The sequence below is a fragment of the Lissotriton helveticus genome, chromosome 7 (genome assembly GCF_964261635.1).
Source record: "Lissotriton helveticus chromosome 7, aLisHel1.1, whole genome shotgun sequence".
Taxonomy (NCBI): Eukaryota; Metazoa; Chordata; class Amphibia; order Caudata; family Salamandridae; genus Lissotriton; species Lissotriton helveticus.
The window spans coordinates 797905140-797929192 of record NC_136068.1 but is presented as its reverse complement, the minus strand read 5'-3'; positions in this window follow the sequence as shown (position 1 = coordinate 797929192).

Sequence of the window (24053 nt, the reverse complement as noted above, 5' to 3'; positions counted from 1 at the left end):
TCACGGATGCCTCTATATATCACATTACTTTACCATGCAAGTTTTTAAAACAAATTGCCTTAAGGAAAGCGTTGTTGGATTGATGTTGGACTTTAAGTCCAACACTCTGCCTACTGTTGCACAGACTGGAGTTGGATTAGTAAATTATACTATTCCATCTCCAGCACTTTCCCTAAAGCAAGTCTCTGTAACGACTTGTGTGATAACGGAATGCGTTGTAAAGAAGCATTCATTGATTGGACTGCGTCATTAAGGCAGGCATGATTAATGGCTGCATAGTTCCGACATAGAACTGTATATCACATATGCTCCTGTCTTTAATGGGTAGCTATCTGAGGACCATCAGCAATGATGTGATGTGGTCAGACCTTCTTATGGTCTGGCTTGACAGCGCAGCTGAGGCCAGACAATTATGCGAGCATTGCAAGAGGCCAGATTTGGCTGTGCCCACATGTTGGGAGCCAGGAGTGCATGTTTTGATTGAAAGAAGTGCTTGGCCTCCACGCAGCCGTGATCATTTTGTTTATTTATCCAGCTGCCTAACTTTGAACTTTCAGGGGCACGTACATGCCATTGGAATGCTATTAAAGTGTGTTAGATTAACCAGGTAATTTATGTTCATGTTTTTCTCTGGGAGCAGCACAGGTGGAAGGAGGGCAGTAATTAACCTCCATGGTTTTTTGGGTCTGGCATGACACTTGGTACCTGTCACCTGACCTCTTAACCTCCACTAATATCATTCTACAGTTCTTTGGTTCCATACAAATACATATGTAATCCTATGCTATTTACCTGTAATGCTTCACATTACCATTGCACATTACTTTAAATTCAGGCATATTTGCATCGCCAAAAGCTCGTTTACCAAGATTTGAGAACTGATAAGTGTCAGGTAAATGCACCTTTACAAGGATGTAGAAGACTCAAGTAAGGTGTGCACAAATAATTTGATAATGCAAGTGAAACATTTCTGCCTCAGTCCAGTTAATGAGCAGACATTCCAGGGAAGGAAAGGAAGCGGGAGTAAGGGAAGTAGGAGGGGAGTAACAATAAGAAACTGCCTTTTGTTCACTGCTCCTAGTTTCCGACAGCTTTATTTTCTTTTTGTTGAATGTTAAAAGAAAACATCTTTTTGCAGAAATGCATTTTCCTGCCGTTGCTTACTTTGAAGTGGTTTATATTCTGCCTTTTCCTCAAACCACCAGTTGATTGAGTATTGTTCTATGCTTCCTTTGATAGTTCCGTGTGTGTGTGTGTGTGTGCAAATGCCACTGGCATTGACTGTGAGAAGAACAAAAACTGATTAACAGTTGTACTGCTTTGCTATGTTTCTCTCATCCCTACAGTAGCTGTCACCGACTATGTCCCAACATTGTGATGAAAAGGGGGGTCCCATTGCAATCAGAATACCACTAAGCCAGGCATGAATCAGCCTTAACTCTTATTACCTCCTTCCTACTTTCAGAATGACTCCAATTGACTTAAACCAAGACTGCCATTGTTGCTCCATGTTAAGCTTTTTTGGAATGCCGCATGCCAACCCACCTGGAAGCTGATCCTCTTCTGCCTGCTGGATCCCATCATTATTCCTTTTGTGAGCTCCAAAGAGCTGTGATTTATAGGGTGGCCAACCTTTCATTCTCACTTTGTGGAACACTGTGCCCACCCACAGCAAAATACTTTTTGGTGGAGAGTGGCAGGCTATTAGTCACACAGCACATTTTTGGGGTTTCATCTACCCCCCCCCCTCCTCTAAATCAGGCCATCTTAAAAGATAACATTCAGCCGGCGATTGAGTTTACAAGTGTGATTACTTATACTGTATTTGAATTCAAATCTATTACCTACTTCTTGCAGTTAGTATAAGCTCACTTTTACAACTTTTAGGAGACAAGTTTAGAAAATGATAAACTTTGGTATCTAAATGAAATTACATAGTCTTAAGCTCTGAGCCAGCATTGGTAAATGTCAGTATCTACCACACATAATGCCCATTAACCACCTTCTGCCACATGACCTGGCCTAACTATAGATCTTGGATATTTGACATTGAATCTAAGCTTTGCCACTTCACCAAAATATGTTGGATTCAAGCACTGTACTCTAAAGCTGACCAGGCTCACAACACAAATGCATTTCTATGGGAAGGGCAGATCCTTGGCCTTGCCAACTATGTTGTGGTTTATTGGATTAGTTGGAGACAGAACCAGGAGAAACAGTTTTAATCTTGACCTCCCATTTGATCAAACAGTATGCTCTTGGGCAATTACTTTTTGAACTAAGTCCTTTGCTCTCTTTTTGGCAAGATTGAGAGTATTTAGAATCACTGTGAAAGCTGCTAATACGCATGTAGTTTAAAAATATACTGGATATTACCTGGGGAGGACAGAAGTTCACAGTCTCATGGTATAACCACCAAAATGTAATATGGTGGTAAATGTTTACACTTTGCAGCAAGTAGCAGTGTGCTGCATTCTCATTTCTACTACTTAACTAACTGTTTGATCCTGGACAAAACATACTCTCCATGTACCTCTGTCCACAGAGCTGTTATGTCAGCACTTTGAGACAGGCTTACCATAAGAAATAAAAATCAATGGCATACCACACGGATAGGTGGTCCTAACCATGGTATTAACATATTCATGGCTGTTTGACTGCGGGTGGTTGTATTTTCATCTTAACAGCTCATCATTCACATGAAGCTCTTCTGTGCCGGTTCCTTCCTGTTGCAGCTCATCCATCCTAGCCACCAATAGGTATTTCTTTCACAGCTCATAAAGGGCTGGATGAGCGAGAGTTGCGTGTCTCTCGAGATGGTCGAATTTGAGGGGTAACCAAAATGCATGAAAGTGAGTGTCTCACAGTGCCTTTGTGTTGGCTGCAGAACAGGAACCCTGATTCCAACCCAATATGCCGACCTAGGCCTACAAAGCTCTGCATAATCAAGGACCAGCATAAATCAACCACCGCCTGAGCTTCCACCAACCCTACAAGACACTTGCACTCTGCCTCCCTCATTCACACCCCCGCATCCACTGAAGCAACAGTGGAGGACGCTCCTTCTCATACCTCACCACATAGTCCTGGAATAGCCTCCCCACCACCACCAGACCTGTTGTAGTAAGAGTATCTTCGTGCATCCCTTTAGCAGTAGGATACTATTGTTGTTGTTCAAGGGTCATTCCACATTCAGGAGTGGAACAGTGCATTAGTGGCTAACGGCAAGGAATGTCAGTTACTGGATGGCCTCACAGATGCTGGGCGCTCCTGGTTGTGGGTGTATGCATTTTGAGTTTATAAACCTTTAAACCTGAATTTTCGCCTTCATGAGGTTCATGTTACAGCTTGGTGACTAGCTGAATGAACCTGCAGTGGCAAGCAGAGCAACACTACAATATTTGCTGTGCATACCCACCAACCTTAAAAAAACCTGCAATGCCTCACTGCCTCTTTGGAACCTGCGTGGAGCTGTCACATGACTCACTTTGATTGCAGGTCATTGGTTTGCGTTGGACCTGTACTGTGAGTAACTTGTGTGGTTGCATGACGGAGGGCCTGTATTTGGGCGCACGGCCACAGTGGTGCACGTGTGGTCTGGTCCATGCGGATAGAGTGCGAACATCAGCACGCTGGTGGCCATCTTTGTTTGGGCAGTTTTAGGCTCAAATCAATATGGGAGAAAAAAACTTCAGGGCATATTGCCTGTCGCGCATATCTTTGTGTGAGGAGGATGCTCTGGAAGATTTGGAAGATATTGAATGTGTGGTGGTTACATTAGATGATGTGGAGTGATGTGTTCCGGTCAATCAATCAGTCATGGGCCTTGTAAGAGCAGCTTCTCACCCGTGTGGGTCTTAAGGCGCAGGGGGTGGGGGGGGGAGCTCAGGTCCAGGATGTTCAAGGAGATCCATCAAAGAGACAGGTCTTGAGCTCATTTGAGAACTGGAAGAGTGTTGGTGTTTGTCTGAGGTGGAGCGGGAGGGTGTTTCATGCCTTGGCTGTGAGGAGGGAGTAGGAGCGATCTATGGGGTGCGTGGAATGTGAAGCAGTGGTTCAAGTATGCAGATCCGGTGTTGTGGAGGGCTTTGTGGGCATGGGTTAGAAGCTTGAAGGGGATTCTCTTCTCGATGGGGAGCTAATGTAATGTATGCAGATGATGTGGCAGTAACTGGGTAGGTTGAGGACTAGTATATCTGAGGTGTTCTGGATGTTCTTTTGTCTGTGTGTGAGGTTATTGCTGATCCCGGCGTAGAGAGGGTAGCCGTAGTTGAGTCTGCTGCTGATGAGGGCATGGGTGACAGTCTTTCTATGTTTGAGGGGGATTCCATTTCGATGTCTTTCGTAGGAGTCAAAGGGTGTGGAAACAGGATGATGAGACAGCGTTGATTTGGCGGTCCATTTTGAGTTCGGAGTCCAGGATTATTCCGACATTGCGTGCGTGGTCCAGAGGGGGTGGGCGGGCTCCCGAGGGCAGGTGTCATTCCAGGCATCGGGCTGTGGGCCCATGATGAGTACTTTGGTTTTCTCTGTATTGAGTTGGAGTCAGATGCTCTTCATTCACTTAGCGACTGCTTCCATTCTTTCTTAAGTTATGTTTGGATAAGTTGGGGTCATTGGATAGGGAGAGGATGAGTTGGGTGTTGTCTGCGTAGGATACAATGTTGAGTCTGTGGGATCTGACGATGGGGGCAAACGGGACTATGTAAATGTTAAACAGGGTGGGCTGATGGAGGATCCATGGGGAACTCTGCAAGTGATTAGTATGGGATCCGAGAGGAAGGATTGGAGTCTGACCCGCTGCATTCTGCCAGAGATGAATGAATGGATCCAGTCTAGCTCATTGTCCCGGATTCCTCTGCCGGAGATGAATGAATGGATCCAGTCTAGCTCCTTGTCCCGGATTCCTGCGTCGTAGAGTCTGCATTCTGGGGTGTCGAGAGACTGTGTTGAAGACTGCAGAGAAGTCCATGAGGATGAGGACCACAGTCTCTCCTCTGTCGAGGAGGTAGCAGATGTCATCTGTTGTGGATGGGAGGGCGGTTTTGGTGCTGTGGTTTTTTCTGAAGCCAGATTGGGAGGCATCGAGGATGTTGTTTTCTTCAATGAAGGTGGCAAGCTGACTGTTGATGGCTTTTTCAATGACTTTCACCGGACACTGGAGTAAAGTGATGGGTCTCAAGTTTTTCAGGTCGGTGGGATCCGCCGAGGGTTCCTTCAGAAAAGGGTTGATCTCAGCATGTTTCCAGTCGTTGGGGAAGGAGGTGGTGTTAATGGAGTGGTTGATGGTTCAGCGAAGTTCAGGGGCGATGGTGTTGGTGGCTCTGTGGTAGATGTGATGGACTAGGGGTCCATGGGGGCCCCGGAGTGGATTGACTTCTTTGTCTTTGGGGTGTCTTTGGTGATGAGAGCAATGCAGCTATCGAGTGTTGGCTGTGTCGTGTTGGGAATGGGAGGTGTAGGTTCTGTGTGTTGGTTTTCGTCAACGAAGTTGTCATAGATGGTCTTGATTTTTTGGCGGAAAAGGGAGCTGAGTTTGTTGCAGAGATCCTGGGACGGGGGGATGTCTGTAGTCTCACTGTTGAGTTGGGCGAACTCTTTGATGATGCTGAAAAGTTCCTTGCTGTTGTGTGTATGGGTGGAGATTCTGTTCTCGAGTGCTGGGTCACAGAAAAAGCCTGGCTGAGGCTTATACAAAGGGTTCTAAACGTTTATCTCAGGTGGTTGGGCTGAAGGCAGAAAGTTGTCTGGGACTTGAAAATGTTGTTCAAGTAGCCACTGCATTGTCTGTGGTTAATGACATGATTATGTGCCATGATTTGTTCATTCTGCCGGAAGAGGTAAGAAAGGACATAATTATGGCTGTGCATTGTGGACACTTAAGAGTCACCAAAACATTCAACATCTTAAAGTCTATTTTTGGTGGCCTTCCTTAGAATCGCAAGTCAAATCCTTGATTGGGACATGTGTGAAGTGTCTGGTACCTGATAAGAAGTGGAAAATGATGGATATTCCCCTCTATCCTGTTCTGTTCCCAGAAAGATTGTGGGATAAAGTTGGGATGGACTTCTCTGGGCCTTATGAGGTTCTACCTAGCAATGTGAGGTATTTCATTTTACTTATAGATTATCACTCCAAGTGAGTGTATTATACGTTCTGTGATGCCCCTAAAAATAGGAATGCCATAAAATGTTTAGAAGATGTATTTGCCGTAGATAGTTCATCTTGTACGATTGTTACAGACAATGGTACACACTTCTTGTTACATAAAATGTGCATGTTTCTTGGCATAAATGATGTAAAGCATGTCAAGGTTGCTTTATATTCCCCGTTCCTCAAACGGACTAGTTGAGAGGGCAAACAGAATAGAAAGAGAAGGTATTCAAGCTGCAATTTGCTCAGGGCAGGGTGTGCCGGAGTATTTGATACAAAGATCTGGAATTATAACATTGCACCACACAGCACCGCTGGCCTTCCTCCTTTTTCATTGGTAAGGGGGAGAAAAGTGAACATGAGATTATTTCTTGAGTGGTTGAAATGCAAGACATTGTGGAAGGATGATGAATTGAAGAATACTTTGGTGGCTTCCCAGGTGTTGCAGAAGCAGAATACCAGGAAAGAAAGATTTGATTCTGGTAAGCGTTTCTAAAATATGGACCTTCAAGTAGGTGACTGGGTGTTATTAAGAAACCACAGGAGAGTGCTGAAGGGTCTGTCTAAATGTTCCTCTCCTGTGCAGATCACAAGAATGAGCAAAGGGTCAGCTCTTCTTGGTGATATGGGATGGTGGAACAAGAGAAGTCTTGTGTGTCTGTCCGATGAGCAGACAGCCTCTTGAGTAACTTTATTAGGGAAATGTGGATCAATGACATTGGTCTAACTGGTTACATGACTCACAAGAGGGGTCTTTTTTCTCTCCAGGTGAGTTTCCTCACAGTTTGACAAATATATATAAATTCACTGGAAAAAACATAGGTTTCAGGGGTGTTATAGTTAGCTGGACATTTCACTCATACAAAACCATTGAAATTCCTCCGTTATAGTTAGTTGTACTAACTGTAACTCGCGCGCCCGCAATCCACTGCTGAAGATGTCACATATTACATCATTCAAGTGAAATCACTGATGACATAACTGATGACATCTCAAATGACTTCACTGATGATGTCTTCGGATTTTGTTAAAATAAGTGACAAAAGGCATTCCTCTATGTCTGTGTCGACAACTGCCTTCGATTTACACTGCGGACAGCAGGGTTCACAACTTGAATTCAGCTTTGCATCTACACTACAGACAGTAGGGAATTCAGCCTTGCTTTATTTAATGCAGAGACAATTGTATTACATGTCTTCAAACTTTGTTGAAGGATGTGACAAAAAGCATTCCTCGATGTCTGTGCTGACTACTGTCTTGGATCTACACTGCGGACAGCAGGGTTCACAACTTGAATTCAGCTTTGGATCTACAATACGGCCAGCATGAAATTCAGCCTTGCTTTCTTTAAGGCAGAGACAATTGAATTCTATGTCCTCAGATATTGTTAAAGATGTGTCAAAAACATTCCTCAATGTCTGTACAGACTACTGCCTTCAATCTACATTGTGAGGGCTCATGATTCAGGTGGAATGGCGATTGCACATGCCTCATTCCAGTAAGCAAGAGACATTGTACCGGTGCGACCCGCCGGAACCATGAATCATCGCAGGGTACGCACACACTGAGTTCTTCGGGTACCACTAACTCACTGCACCACAAGTCATCTTCACGTAGCCTTATTAAGGCAGAACTCACAAAGCAAAAAACATTCCTACTAGTGCGGCCCCCCCGGACCATGCATCATTGCAGGTTACGTACACGCTCAGCGCCAAAGGTACTACTAACTCAGTGCACCATAAGTCATCGCCACATGCCCGTATTCAGGCAGAATTCAACAGACAAAAGACATTGGTCCGAATGCAGCCCTCCTGGACCACGCATTATCGCAGGGAACGTACAAGCTCAGCGCCAAAGACACTACTAACTCAGTGTACCATTAATCATCGCAAAGAAGAGTGAACAGTTTTATGTCAGCAATGAGGCATACTATCACTTTTAAATTGAAATGATGCAGAATTCAATAGACAAAAGACATTAGTCCAATTACTGTGCCCCCCGACCACGCATCATCGCAGGGTACGTACACGCTAAGTGCCAAATGTACTACTAACTCAGTGCACCATAAATCATTGCCACGTAGCCTTATTAAGGCAGAATTCAGTAGGCAAAAGACATTGCTACCAGTGTGGCTTAGCCGGAGCACGCATCATCGCTGGCTCCACACAAACGGCCCCTACGTCAGTGCACCACAACTCATGAACCCTTTGCGATAGAATCTTCTGTGTATTATTTCACATATGGTGCTCCTACCTTTGTACAGCAGAAGTCATAAACCATTTAGGATGGAATATCTGTGTATGATATGATGATTACTATTGTACTTGTTACCAATAGCAATGTAATAAAATGGAGTCGACCGCATGTGCCCGTACCCACTTCATCTTTCTATCTGTGTCTGTGTATTAATTATGTTTGTAAAATGCTGTTCCTGGGCCCTACACATTATATTGTGTTGTAAACAGCCTATGTAACCATTTTACCTCTGCCAGTAACAAAAACTTTGGTTATATAACTTTCTCTCGCTCTTTCGGCAAATACGAACAAAGAAACTGGATCATTACAATACTGCAAGCAAAATGTATATTAAATTTATAAGTGTGTGCTATTATTCGAGTTTTAAAAAAAATCATATTTATATAGCATGAAGTTGACCCAATACTATGCCAGCAATTTACATGAACACCGTATTTACAGTACATTTTCAGGCACGCGTAGATTATGTCATTTGTCTACAATAACAGGATGTGGACGCAACTCTGAAGCTCGAACAGTGATTTCCAGCACCAAGTTTGACAGTATACCCAAATGACCACATATATATATATTAGCTGCCCTTCATGTGCCAAAAACTGTAACCTAAAGCTTTCATAGCCCTGTATTACTACAGCTACAAAACTCCACTGAATGTACAACAAACATTCATATTCGCAGAAATGCGTCATGCCCACCAATTTTCATGTGTAGAACTATGGATGAATGTAGGATCAGTGATTCCCCGTACCTTCCATGCTAGCCATGTTGTGAGACTTCACAGACATATGACACATTTGCATTTAAGAACCAGGTGACAGCAGCACTACAACACAGAAACCCGAATCAGTTGATTTCTCATATAGCTCACGATGGAACCACGCCCATAGCTCCGGAGTCATTGTTCACAGCCTTGCGCAGCACTGGCATACTTCAGGCCAGCCCACTCCGCTTATGCTTCCAGGAAAACAACGCTACATGCCCCAGATTTACATTGTACTGATTTCTTAGTTCCAGGTCTAGTTGTCAGAACGGCACACACACACTCCCTCATGGCTGCTATACACCCACACCACACCCATCCAGCACAGGCATCACAACACACGTGACCCTACCAATAAAAAAGACCGGGCGCATGTGCTCTACGACATTTTAGAGTTGCTCCCATCGCAAGTTCTGTGATGGCCTGACATGGTGGTTCGGACGCCTCATGTAGGTCCGAACTACTGAACAGGGGGGCCCACTACCACGTGCTTGGCCTCTTTGGTCACTGAGTTAGTGGTAGCGCAAGGACTGAGCGGGTGAGGAACCTGGGATGATGATGAGTGTACGAGTATGTCCTTTGCCATAGCGATAGCAAGACTCAGCAACAAATGTGAGTCTTCTTGGATGCATGATGTAGAAGGTGCTCTGTCTACAAAAATGTGAGCAGTGAGGCCTGGGTGCGCATCGGAGAGAGTAGATGCGATACCGCAGACTGGATACAAAAAAGCGACGCAGCGATTTAGGCGTACGCAGTCCTACATACCCTATCTTATTCCATTTGCTCCCACATGCGCAGCGAAGTAGATGAGTATTTATTTTTTATGCTATGTACACTAAATGTATCATCTTATTTTGACAACCTTTCCTTTCTCAATTCATTTAGCACTTGCGCTTCCGTTGCTGTGTTCAGTACAGCTCGTGCCTTCGTTGGAGTCCACAGCACTGCTCACGCAGCGCAAGACATTTTCTCTATAAGGAAAAGCGGGGATATGAACCTAACCTACGAATCGCACATACTCGTGCGTTTCGGTTTCCTTCCGTGCTAAACCATTGGCCTTTCCGTGCGACTTATTCTAAAAGACTGCACGCAATTGACTAGAGATGGGCGCACTGCTCCGTCCATGGCCTATTGGTATCTATTACGTGCTTGTTGCGCGTAATAGACTCCAATAGCACATGAGGTTTCAATTATCGTGCCCAGACACGGGCGTGATGATTGACTGCGCACCACTTGTTTTCTATAACAGGATGGAAAACATTACTACTCTACTAATTGTTCATAAATCAAAGCCCATTAAACAAGTTGGAACCGTACAAATGGTTGTATTTTTAATGGGGGAGGGAAGGTGTGTGAAAGGGCGATGTTATTCTACTCCACATTAAGATAGTGGCAATTACCAATCATGACATCTTTCTTTTACTACCTTTTAGATGTGGAGCTTCAGGGTGCACTATGTCCCGGTACGTGGTGGAAGACACACCGGTGACAGAAAGGTGAGCTGCAAATATTCTTTTCAGTCACTCTCTCACTTCCTTTCTCCTTTGATGAACAAATGATGCACAATCTTTCTTCCTTTTTATCTAACAGGTTGTGTTTCACAAATTGGCATCCCCGCCCCCCAATACCTCCAAAGCTCAACGCTTAAGGATTCTTTGATGATGCGTGGCCATCGTAACGTGTAGGAAGGTTGCTTCAACACATGGTGGACCCTCATTGAAGCACACCACTGGCACAAGGTGAGCAGAGAATCTTGTTTTCAAAGCAACGAGAAGTCACCTGTGAGCGGAGAGAGTGGATTGTGTGCAGCAACTTGAGTGTGGAGGAATGAACAATCATCTCCGGGCAGTGGGAGTGGATAGGTTGCAACAGTCTGGGTCCGCAGGAAAGGGCACTCACCTCCAGACACTGGGAGTCAATGGGGTGCAGCAGACTAGGTACACAGTAATGAGAACTCACCGCTATGCAGTGGGAGTGCATGGGGTATAGCACCCTGGGAGGAAAAGAGCGCACAGACACCTCCTTGCAGTCGGAGTTGATGTAATACAGTACCCTGGATGTGCAAAGGCGTAACACAGAAATATACGTGTGCAGTTGTATGTACTCTGCAATTACTATACTATCTTTCAGATCACTAAACTTGAGGGTGCACTATGAACCGGCACGTGGTTGGACACCATCGGAGGCAAAAAGGTGAGCTGTGAAGATTTTCTCCAGTATCAACACTACCTCTCCTGCTCCATCTATTACTTTCTCTCTCTCATACTTTTAATGTCTTTCTTTCTCTCTTTCTCTCTCTACCTCTCTCTCACACTGTTTCTCTTTCTATTTTCAAGTTATGAACGCTGCTGTCCACACTGCAGATAAATTAATCAAGGCTGAATTCAACATTGTCTGCAGTATAGATCCAAAGGAGAATTCAAGTTGTGACCTCTGCTAAAAGCAGTGTTTGCAATAAGTAAGCAGAGCGGCCTGGATATACAAGGCCTCCAATTAAACGTGCTCCGAACAAACGATATTGTCCTGCGCAATTACGTGATCTCTCACCTCATTCTGTCTCATCTCTGAATCATTTTAAAGACCTGCTGGACCATACTGTAGATCTGAGCCAGTAGGCACTTCCCTAAAAACACCTCTTCAGCGCGGGCCTACGAGAGGGGTGGGATGTATCAGGCACACTGCACACGTGTGAATAAGCAATATTGCCAAGTGTTATGTTAATCTGTGATCTTTGACCTCATTAAGTCACATCTGTCGCATTTTAAATACCATCTATACCATAAGATAGGCCTAAGCCTACAAGCAGCGCTGCCCTACAGACTCCTGTTGAGGGAGATTCTGCGGAAGGGGTGGGGTGCACTACCCTGAGTGTGCATGTGAAAAAAAGGATCTTGCCTTTTGTAATGATGTAATCTCTCATCTCATTCAATCACATCGATCTAATTGTAAGGACTTATGTTTCATTTTTGTTTTGCAAGTTACCTACGCTGCTACCACTGGAGTCCTCCTCACATTTTTTTTATTATACTCTTATATTAACGTTACATTTTTATTTGTTTATTTCTGTTTTAATAAAAGTTAATTAAAATAAATGAGTGTATACAATTCTTTTTCTGACAACATTTGACTATTATTTAGTGTGATAATCATCTGCTTAGAGAAGATTTTAAAATGAAAACTAATTAACATTATAGTGCACCTACAACAAATTATGTAAGTAACTCTTATGCACATAAATCCTGAGTAATTATACAACTACAAGAGTTCTATGAGTGTATCACTTTATAACAGCATAAGAACTGTCCGTCTGATTATAAAAACAAATAAGGCACTGCCTAGCACCAGAGACTGCAGAGGAACACCCTGCATATTAAAATAAAGATCCTGAGTATGACAATTCCCGGACTTAAGTTGCCTCAAACTCCTCGAACAATTAGTAAATAATTCTCGGGAAGGTGGCCGTCTCCGAGACCACAAAACTTCTCTGTACCCTTCTGCACCCAATTCACATGTGACATTAACACAGTACTTGGGGGAATATTAACAAGGAAGCCATTAAAATTATACCCCTTAATTTGTAAAAGAATAACTGAGGGGCTCAAAGTTTTACTAAGAAAAGAATTATGTTTATAACTAGAAGTGTAATCCCGAGGCTAACTCTTTACCAACTCTTTACCAGAGGATGTAGCTGCGATTAACGGTTTCTATGGAAACATTTTAAAAATCCAGCACATTTACTGTTTGGATTAGCAACATTGTGTGCTGAACTTGTGACCTGTGTGCTCAATTAAGTGTTCCATGAACTGTTACTATGGTAACAGGCAGTAAGCAGTTTGGGGGTAGGGTTCAAAGGTGTTGGCTGTACAGAAACATATTTACCCAAAGTCCTCTACATAACACAGCAGAAAGCAAACAGAGCCGACAGAACACTGTGTACATTAGGAGAAAAAGAAGTACACAACTCTTCAAATTAAGAGAGGACACAAGCAATAACAACTGGTGTTACAAACCCCCATATACAAATTACTCTGTACTCAACGATGGGCAATTCTTTATCGATCCCAATCAGACACTGCTGCTTCACGTTTCACAGTCTGCATTTCACTCAATACTTTGTGGCTATTTAAAAGGAAGATGGGACTGTCGACATTCCAAAACTTAGGGGCATATTTACAAGGACGGCGTTAAAATGATTGCCGCTTTAGAACTGCCGCTAAAGCGGTGATAATGTACTTGAAAAACCTTTGTTGTCTTACCAGAAGATTTTTTCTACACTGCTGTTTGCTATGGCAGGGTGTGAGCCGAAGCTCCCGCTCTGCCATAGCAAACTTGGTTTGGATTTTGAAAGAGAGAACAGGGAAACCTGCTCACTCTTTCAAAATGCAAAGCAGATTGCTTTTCCCCACAGGGAGGTGCATATTAGCAAGTACCCGTGTAGAAAAGTGACTACGGCTCCAGAAGGACGCGGGGAGCTGGCTAGGACCACAGAGACATTGGGGCTCCAACCACGGTCCCCAACGTTGTATATACGCCTAAACAATAAACAATGCAATATAATTTTCACCACATTTTTTCCTTTTTTTTTTTTAAAATGCGGCAAAATGGCCTTTGTTAATATGTCCTCAAGTTTGCTATGACAGAGCAGGAACCTCGACTCCCACCCTGCCATACCAAACAGCAGTGTCCTGTGGGTACGCACCCCGTATGCATCCCAAGACACAGCAGGAGCCAATCCTGGGGCATGGTGTTCCCCAGGGGGCTCGACTGCTTCAGAATGGGGGCCACGCGACTCCCTCCCACAATATCAAATGCCCCGGAGGGTGGTGATCCCTGGAGCTTAGAGGGACCTTTGATCCCCCATCCATTTTTTTGAAAGCCCCAAAGAGTAGCGGTCCCTGGGGCTGGAGAGGGCCTTTAACCCCCCCCCTACCCAAGTATTTTACTGAGGGAGTACCTTTGAGCCCCCCCACCTGTTTATTTTGTAGCACCGAGGGATGGTGGGCCCCAGGCTACAGGGCCCCTCTGGACCCCCATCAAATTTAATATTACCTCCTGGTAGCTGATTTTTAAACAAGCACAGGAGCCCGCACTTCATTTTAATTTTTTTATGGCGGATCCATGCACCCAGCGCACATTTCTCCGTTTAAAAAAATAAAAAAACACTTATTCCACTGATTTCTAGACCCTCGCTTCTACCGAGGCACAAAATGGCTTCCAACACTTCCTGGTTTCGAATGTTGACAACCACTTAACAGCCAATTAGCATTCAGCACGTGATCGGGGCGGTGCGCTTAGGGCGACTGCCAGTTGGCAATATATATATATATATATATTACCTACTGGCGATAGCCAGTAGGTATATATAGTTAGGATTGTTTTCCACAGGGAAATCGCAACATTCTATTGAGAATAACTTTGGCGCCGGTTGAGGAATCTTCCTGAAATTTTCCTTAGCTTTGCCTCGCGGCGCTCCGGTCCTTCCCTGAAAGTTTGGGGGGGATTCGTCAAGCGGGGGCCGAGATAAAAGCGGAGTCCCAAAACATGTTTTCCCCATGTTAATTTCTATAGGGCGGTTGGACTCACTTTTAGCCCGAACGGCTAAATGGTTTTCCACCAAACTTGGCAAAATTGTAGGGACTGGTAGCCCGATGTGCCTTTGCTATGTCTCAAGATATGTGCTCCATGGTTTTTACGAAAATTAACTTTGAAAAATATATATTGGGCTACATTTGGCTATATATATGTTAGAGCCCAAATGTAGCCCAATGTAGCCCAATGTAGCCCAATGTAGCCCAAAGATGGCCACCAGAGACAAAAAAAAAAACAAATGTAGCCCAAATATCAGCCAGATGTAGCCCAACTATAGCCCAATGACAGAATGTCCCAGAGTGTTCTAAAGAACAACTAGAGCGCTAACAGTCTTACTTATGACAAAAGTATGGCACACCTGAAGTCATCTTGATTAGAATAAAGTGTTAACACTTAAAACATTTAATTTGCAAAGGAACAAAATGAGGGGGTTCATTTTGCCATAGAAATTATGATTAGTGCTGAAGAAAGAAAAATTAGGGCACATTTTGAGTGACTTCTCAAATCCTCTTATATTTCATTAAAAAAATTCTGATATGCAGTCTCCCAAGATGGCCACCAGAGACAAAAGAGCCTGTGCTTAAAAACTCTGTTAGCAAAGCAGGCATTTGAGATTTAAAAAACTTTTTAATATATAAAAACGTTATCCGCTAATAGAATTAGCATTTAAAAAACCTTGCGAATTCAATGAAAAAACCATAGGTTTCAGGCCTTATATAGTTAGGAATTAGCATTTAAAAAACCTTGCGAATTGACTGAAAAAACCATAGGTTTCAGGCCTTATATAGTTAGGAATTAGCATTTAAAAAACCTTTGAAATTCACTGAAAAAAACCATAGGTTTCAGGCCTTATATAGTTAGGAATTAGCATTTAAAAAACCTTGCAAATTCACTGAAAAAACCATAGGTTTCAGGCCTTATATAGTTAGGAATTAGCATTTAAAAAACCTTTGAAATTCCCTGAAAAAACCATAGGTTTCAGGAGTTATATAGTTAGGAATTAGCTTTTAAAAAACCCTTGAAATTCACTCAAAAAACTATAAGTTTTAGTGGTGTTATAGTTAGCTGGACATTTTACTCATACAAAACCATTGAAATTGCTCCTATATAGTTAGTTGTACTAACTATATTTCGCGCACCCGCAATCCACTGCTGATGATGTCACATATTAGATCATTCATGACATGGTCAGTGACATCACTGATGACATCTCAAATGACATCACTGATGACATCACTGATGACATCATCCAGTGAATGTGGTTTGCTTCGTTATTTAAATATGCATTAAAAAAAATTTCAATATTGAAATTGAAATATTGTTTTTTTTTCTTTTATATTTTTCTTTTAATATATGAATATTATTTTCTTTATTGTTTTTTTTCTTCTTTTTTTGGAGTCGCACACCCAAAGCGTACCTTTCTTGATCGCTGTGCAGAACCTAGTCGCCATTTTAGGAATGTTGTGAAGGATCCATGTAGGGTTTGCGATGGGTGCGTATTTTCTGAGATGTGCGTGATCGCTATGTGACCGGTACGTGACTCCAGCTCCCGTGCATTCGCGACACATGCGCATTACAGTACGCAATGCTTGCGCGCTTCCGCGCGACGTCATATACGTCTTGGACGCAGTGGGTGCGCGACTCCCACTAATTTATTTTATTTCTAAAATGATATATATATGTCTTTAATATACATATTAGGGCAAGACATTATCTAAGCTATTCATAAAAATAATACATTTTTACTTGTAATAAACTTATATTACTTTTAAATGCAATTTTGCAAAGTCGCGTTGTGTGCGTGCTGCCTGTGCGCATGGTGCGCGGACCCCATGTGACCTGAAAAAAAAAGATTTGATTGGTTTATAACATTTTCCATTGTAACTATTGGTGGACCCCACCCATTTCAATCATTCTTCTTTGAGCTTCTTTGGCGAGATATCTCTGTGCTTAAAAGAACTTTATTTCCATCATTTGTTTTTGAAAACCAGGACAACATGTCTTCAGGACAGCAGCCACAGGAGGACTCAGAACATTTTTCGGAGGAAGAATTTGTTGCAGAACCTCCACGACCTCAAAGACCTGTGTCGGTGGTGTGGACGTTTTTTACTTTTCCGGAGGGGCAGAAAAAGGTGAATGCCACAAAAGTCACCTGCTGGATCTGTGAAAGAGTGTTATCAAGAGGTAGTGCTGAAAAAAAATATTTGTGAGGTACTGCCTCAATGTAAAAGCACATTAAGACTCTCCATTTGGTGAATTTGGTGCGGGAGGAGTGTAGGAGAACCAAACAAAACCCTCCACCTGCAGTTCCTGGAACATCTGGAGCTTCTCCAAGCACATCACCACCAGACATACGTCCTGAATTCACGTTTTTGAAGCAGCTCTGCGTGACAATGTAAGCTCTTTAGCTGCACTGTGCTGTGGCACTTCCGAAGCACAGGGATGCAACATATGTACATAAGTATGTTGCAACTCTATGCTTCCCTCCGCACTGCTGCACAAACTGAAGACATACAGGGACACAACATTCTTGCTCCATGGTGCAAACATGTCTGTGTTGTGAAGAGATTGTTTTTGTGCAGGAAGGGACACCTTCCTGCACAAAAACCATCAGTAAAGGCATTTTCCATTTTCAATGTATGCTGTGCAATGCTGCATACATTGAAAGAGAAAAAATGAGGAGAAATGAAAACAATTCTCCTTGTTTTGCCTTGCTACACCAACTGGAGGATGGTGTAGCTTTCACACACATCTCCAGATTTATGATTTATGATAAATCTGGAGATGTGTATTGTTCTATGAGTGTTGTGTGCAAACACCTACAGCAACAACTGTGGCACGCCCCTTAACGCAAAGTGGTGTGTATGATGAAGTTGTATTTACATGGAGAAGAAAAGCTACACAGGATGCCTTTTACTCTCCTTGTATATATGAAGGAGTGCCTGGTGCCATCACTATGTTAAAAAAGTGACATATTGTTGGTACAGGATGCTTCTAAATCTGCCCCATAAATGCTTAGGTATTGGTAAAATTATACAATAAGAACATATTGCTGGTTGGTTGTTTGAAGAATAGCATGAGAGTGACAGGAGGTAAGCACTGAGATATCTCTCCAAAGATGCTCCAACTATAATGATTGAAATGGTTGCAGTCCTTCAATAGTTACAATGGTAAATGTTATGAACCAATCAAATCTTTTTTTTTCAGGTCACATGGGATCCTATGACAGAGAGATTCCAAAACGACATAGATATAAACTGGGTATTTTGAAGAGTGTATTAATACTGTATAGCTTCTTGCAGGTCTGCATACATACTATATAAAGAAATTGATTTGTACTAGGGTTAGTGACTAGGCCAATCCTTAAGTATATGACTAATAACTAGAGTAATTTCAGTACTGCAAAGAGAGTTCAAGATACATTTATAAGTACTTAGGTTTTAGCAAAGTGATAGGATAGATACATAGTGCTGGATGGATGAATAGACAAGGGGGTGGGACAGACTTAGAACTCTTAGGATTCAAGGTGGCTTAATCTTCCAACATATAAAGGTTATAGGGTATTTTTACACAGTGGTGAAGGGAGGGGATGGGGCCTGATGTGACATGTGCAAACACACCCTGTGGCATGTTTTAAGTTGAGGAATTAAGACTCTTTTAATCCTGAAAGTCCCTGGGTCCTACTAGCCCACCATGTCCCTTTATTAAACATCATATGGCTGCCCTGCAGTGAGGTGGTCTGAGGCCATGCCCCATTTTACACCTCTCTGCAATGCAACTCTCTGGCACATATCTGATGGGTCAGTTGCCCCCCAGGTACCCTCAGTATGCAAGGGGACTTTATTCCGTAACTTAAAACACCCACAGAGCATGTTTGCACACATATCAACTCTGTTCTTCCCCCCTTTCTTCACCAGTGTCCAAACACAGCCCATTGTGAGTTTTAATACTTAGTTAATCTTATATTGACAGTAGTAGATATAAAAAATGCTAAACATTTGTTTCAGTTGTCTTTTTATAATCTAAATTTCTGAAATTGTCATATTTTAGAATTATGATCTGTGAAAGAGAAGAAAAAAGACAGTTATAATATGTAACACAACATCATTTTAACATTATATAAATTATTTTGTTTTCCTTTTTTGCTGTTCTCAGAATATATTGAATTTCACTAGAAACAGTGATTTCAATGTTACACATCACATAACAGTGGGCAAAAAAAAACAATCAATAAGATTGTTTAAAAAAAATAAGTGTGTCAACATTTTTTTTTAATATACTCAACTATTTCTGAACATTCCATAAAAACTACAACCTCAATACCATACCATATAATACAAATCACACATATATAAAATGCTTCCTTCTAAGAGAATGTTCTTACTTGAATATAAAAGAACTCAAATAATAATTCAATGAGCAATTATTTTTAATTTTCATACTCTGTAAATAATGTTCTTTAAAATATATGCTGTGAGAATGTGCAAGAAAAAGTCCTTAATTCAAATGTATATCTTTTCTCTAGGCCAAATGGTATTCCTGAAATCCTTTACACTGAAATTGTGCAATAGTAATCCTATTAATACATTTTAATAAGTTCCTCATAGACCGAATTATGTTCCTAAAATTTTGGTTTTATTAATATTAGGTAGGAATTTGGTAATTCATGAGGAAAACAATGTTTAAAAAGCAAATGTGCATCATTACAATATGTCTATACTTTTTTGCATTTTAAATGAACAGTGTAATGTCCAGATGTTGTGGAAGGACCATCATGGAAAATAATTGCTACTGCTACAAAAGTTCTTCCTGATATTGATACTTGACTTGCTACAAAATGTTTAATTATAGTTTTCAGTTTTCTTTCATCAGCTGTACAAGGTTGTATCATTAAAATTATATATTGTACATATCGTCGTATAAATAATGTTGATAACATTTCTGATTTGCGTTGGCTACATTCCATGTTTTGATTTGCTGCTTTAACTAGTTTGTTGAAAGACAGTGTTTTACAGTCTGGTAATGTCAAATACATAAATCTTTCAGTATCTATGTTAGTGCTACATGTAAACATTACATTTTCACATTGACTTTCCCATTTATAACAAAGGCCACATTGATTTTCAATTTCTATTCCTTTATTTTCCATTGGAAATTCCTGAGCATCTTGTTGGACATTCTGCATAAATTGTGTAGAACCAGAACATATATCCAAAAGATTAAGAATATCAGAAACGCTTTGCATTCTACTTTTAGCAGTACTCCATTTTTCATAAATACAATGCAACAAGGAACAAAATCTTTTTTCACAATTCTCCATAATTTGCTGTTGCAAACTTTTAAGAAAAAAACAACATTCACCAGCATGTCTCCCTCTACGTTAACATCGCGTCTGAGGGAGGCAGGAATTGCGGGCTCGGCTCTGAGCCTTCTGCACTCTTTTTTACATCAGAGAGAGCAGAGACTCATGCTCGGAGAGTTCCTCTCCCCTGCCAAAACCTTGCAGTATAGGGTGCCACAGGGGTCAGCATTGAGTCCGACCCTATTCAACATCTATGTGGCTCCCCTTGCGAGGTTAGTAAAATCGCAGGGGATGGAGGTCGTGTCATACGCCGATGACACCCAAATCATGGTGTCCCTGGCTCATTCTGTCACCACTTCCGCGGTCAACTTTAGGACTTGTATGCAGACAGTCTCGGACTGGATGATCCAAAATTCCCTAAAGTTGAATGGCGATAAAACAGAGATCCTGGTCTTTGGCAAGGACCAGGACATCTGGTCTAGTGAGTGGTGGCCTTCATCTTTGGGAACTTGTCCATCTCCCTCCCAATCGGCCAGAAATCTCGGCGTTATATTTGACACATCATTGTCCATGACTCTACAGGTCAATCGAACAGTGGCCACCTGCTGGGGAGTCATCAAGATTCTTAAAAGAATCTTGCACTATCTTTCTCCCCAAGCACGTAAGCAGACTGTGGTGGCACTAGTGGGTTCCAGGTTGGATTACTGCAACGCACTCTATGCAGACTCCAACAAGGGACTCATTCAGCGTCTTCAGGTTGTTCAGAACGCGGCCGCTCGATTTGTCCTAGCCCTACCTAAAGCATCCTCTGCTACAATGGCCAGAAAGAGCTTGCATTGGCTTCCTATACAACAGAGGATTTCTTTTAAGATCTTGTGTCTGGTCTTTAGAGCTCTCGCGACTGATTCTCTAAACCCCTTGGGTTCCCTGCTAACTCGCCATGTGCCCAGTAGAACCCTCAGATCATCGGAGAAGAATCTGTTGGTGGTTTCCCGTGTTAGGAAGGTTCGTTGGGGCAGCAGAGCATTTTCCATTGTTGCCCCCAGGTTGTGGAACTCACTGCCATTGGAGATTAAAGCCCTACCGTCCCTGTCCCTTTTTAAAAAAGCACTCAAAACTTGGTTCTTTATCAAGACCTACCAGTAATAGAGCTTATTTGCACCAGCTAGCTTCTTTTTGGTTAGGCGCCTTGACGCCCATTGGGCTTAGTTGCGCTTTATAAATCTGTTTTCATTTCATTTCATTTCATAGCAGTTGATACCTGAACTATTTTCTAACTGATACCCCACAATCTTTTCAATAGTGTCTTTTTTCTTTTTGCTTCCAATCTGAACATGATCTTCATTTTTTTCCTTCTTTATTACTTCACTACAGATATTCTCATGGCTTCTTTTTCGACCTACTACACGCTTTTCAAATACAGGATATTGCCCTAAGTTGGGAGCATATGCTCTTCTTAACCATTTATACTCTTCTACACAGTTTACATCTGCACTAATCTTTCTCTCATCAAAATCAATCAAAAACAATCCAGATAAAGTTCTGACTCGGGACAAAGCAACATAGGTCATACCCTCTTTAAACATGGTACCTCCAATGTTCACCAAAGCACTGCCTACACTTAATCCTTGAGGTTTATGAATAGTCACAGCATATGCCAGAGAAATTCGAAAATTTTCTACGGACATATAAATCTTTAACAAGCAAACAACGAACTGAACAACTACCTATTTGTTTTACTTCTTCGATTTAATCAAATGTAATTTTTAAAAATGCTGTCTCTATTTTGATAATTACCAAAATCAACAACTTTACCCATTGCTCTATTTACTAAACCTTTTTCTACATCCAAATAACGCCTTAAAATTACCCAAAAATTTACACATACATATAGATTCTTTTCTAAACCAGCAGTTTTAGATATCGATTTTTCTAAAGAATCCAATTTTGTTTCCAATTTTTCTGTCAAAATAATAGTGATTCCTTCATGCTTTATTTTAACAATAGCCTCCAATTTTATTATTTGTTCATTTTCTAGCTTCAAAAGTTGTTAATTGAATATAGAACATTCACGCAGGGTTGGCATTAAGCAGATTATAGATTTATTTTCTGCAATTTTCATATATATTTTTTCAGGAACATTATGATGTCGGGTGGATTGCCTCCGCCAGGCTGGCGGTGGCCACCACCGGCCTGGCGGAGGCAATCCGCCCGACACCCTTACCTGGATTCCCCCCCGCCATATTAGTATGGCGGGGGGCACCGTGGTGGACGGAAAGACCGTCCGCCGCTTTTCCGCCCCGGTTGCTTTGCGACCGCAGCGGAAATGGAATAATATGGTGGCGGTGTCCAATGGACACCGCCAGCCATATTATGATGCAGAGCAATAGGTGCCTTTCCGCGGCGGCAATACCGCCACGGAAAGGCAGGCGGTGTTTGCTGCGGGGGGCCCCCTGCGGGCCCCACTGGTGTAGGCAGAGGTAGGGGAGGACAGGAGGGGGTACCTATGGTACCCCCCGCCACACTGCTAATAATGCTTTTTGGCATTTGCATATGCAAAGCGGCAGGCACCGCGCTGTGCCTGCCGCTTTGCATATGCAAATGCCAAAAAGCATTATTAGCAGTGTGGCGGGCGGTGCAGAGTGCACCGCCCGCCACAATGCTATAACTACAGGATGTGCCCGCCACTGTGGCGGGCACATCCTAATTCCCCCCACGGGACCCCCGCCCTTATGGCGGGCGGTCCCGTTCTACGATAGGGTGGCGGGCGGACATCCTAATGGGACCCTATATTTTCATTTGGAAACAAGTTTGTAAGTAGTCGACTTTGCAAAGCTTATTTGCCATGTTCTGTCAGTACTCCAATTCTTATATCTTGAAGAATGCTTCCATAATCAGCATCATTTGCCTGTCGCATATTTTTATGAGTTCTTTGTATTCAAAATATGACCACATGTTAACGTTTCCAACACTTCCCAAAGACTTTCTGGTGTCTTCATGTACACGTGTTTTAAATACTGATTGACCTTTTACTGGAGTAAGTTGCAGTAGCTCTCCAAAAACTACCACATGTTTTTCTCGGATCACTGAAATAATATCGACCTCCAGAATATCGACTTGCAAAAATATCGAGGAAAAAATATCTACAGACAAAATATCGAGTTTGTATCTGCAAACAGGTAAGTACAAAAATATCGAGTACAAAATATCGTTTACAAAAATATAGTTTTAAAAAATATCGACTTTGTTATAAACAGTGTTAAATTACATTTAAATTAAAAATTAATTACTAAAATATACTTAAAATTACCTAAATTAACTTATAATAATTAAATAATTAATGAAATTTATAAAAAACAATTACAATCATATTTGTTAAAACATATATATATATTAACATAATATAATTAAATACTATCCAATATTATTACCGTACGATAGCATAAGTCTAAAGAATACTATTCCCAATCCACAGAGTGCAACTGTAGGGAAAGCGTTGGATAGCTTTGGGGTAAAAATTACTATTCCCACTCCAGTGGGTGCAACAGTGAGGAAAGCGTTGGATAGCGTAGGGGTAAAAATTACTATTCCCACTCCAGTGGGTGCAACAGTAGGGGAAGCCTTGGATAGCGTAGGGGTAAAAATTACAATTCCCACTCCAAAGAGTGCAACAGTAGGGAAAGCGTTGGATAGCGTAGGGGTTTAAATTACTATTCCCACTCCAAAGAGTGCAACAGTAGAGAAAGCGTTGGATAGCGTAGAGGTAAAAATTACTATTCCCACTCCAGTGGGTGCAACAGTAGGGAAAGCGTTGGATAGCGTAGGGGTTAAAATTACTATTCCCACTCCAGTGAGTGCAACAGTAGGGGAAGTGTTGGATAGCGTAGGGGTAAAAATTACTATTCCCACTCCAGTGGGTGCAACAGTAAGGAAAGTGTTGGATAGCGTAGGGGTAAAAAATACTATTCCCACTCCAGTGGGTGCAACAGTAGG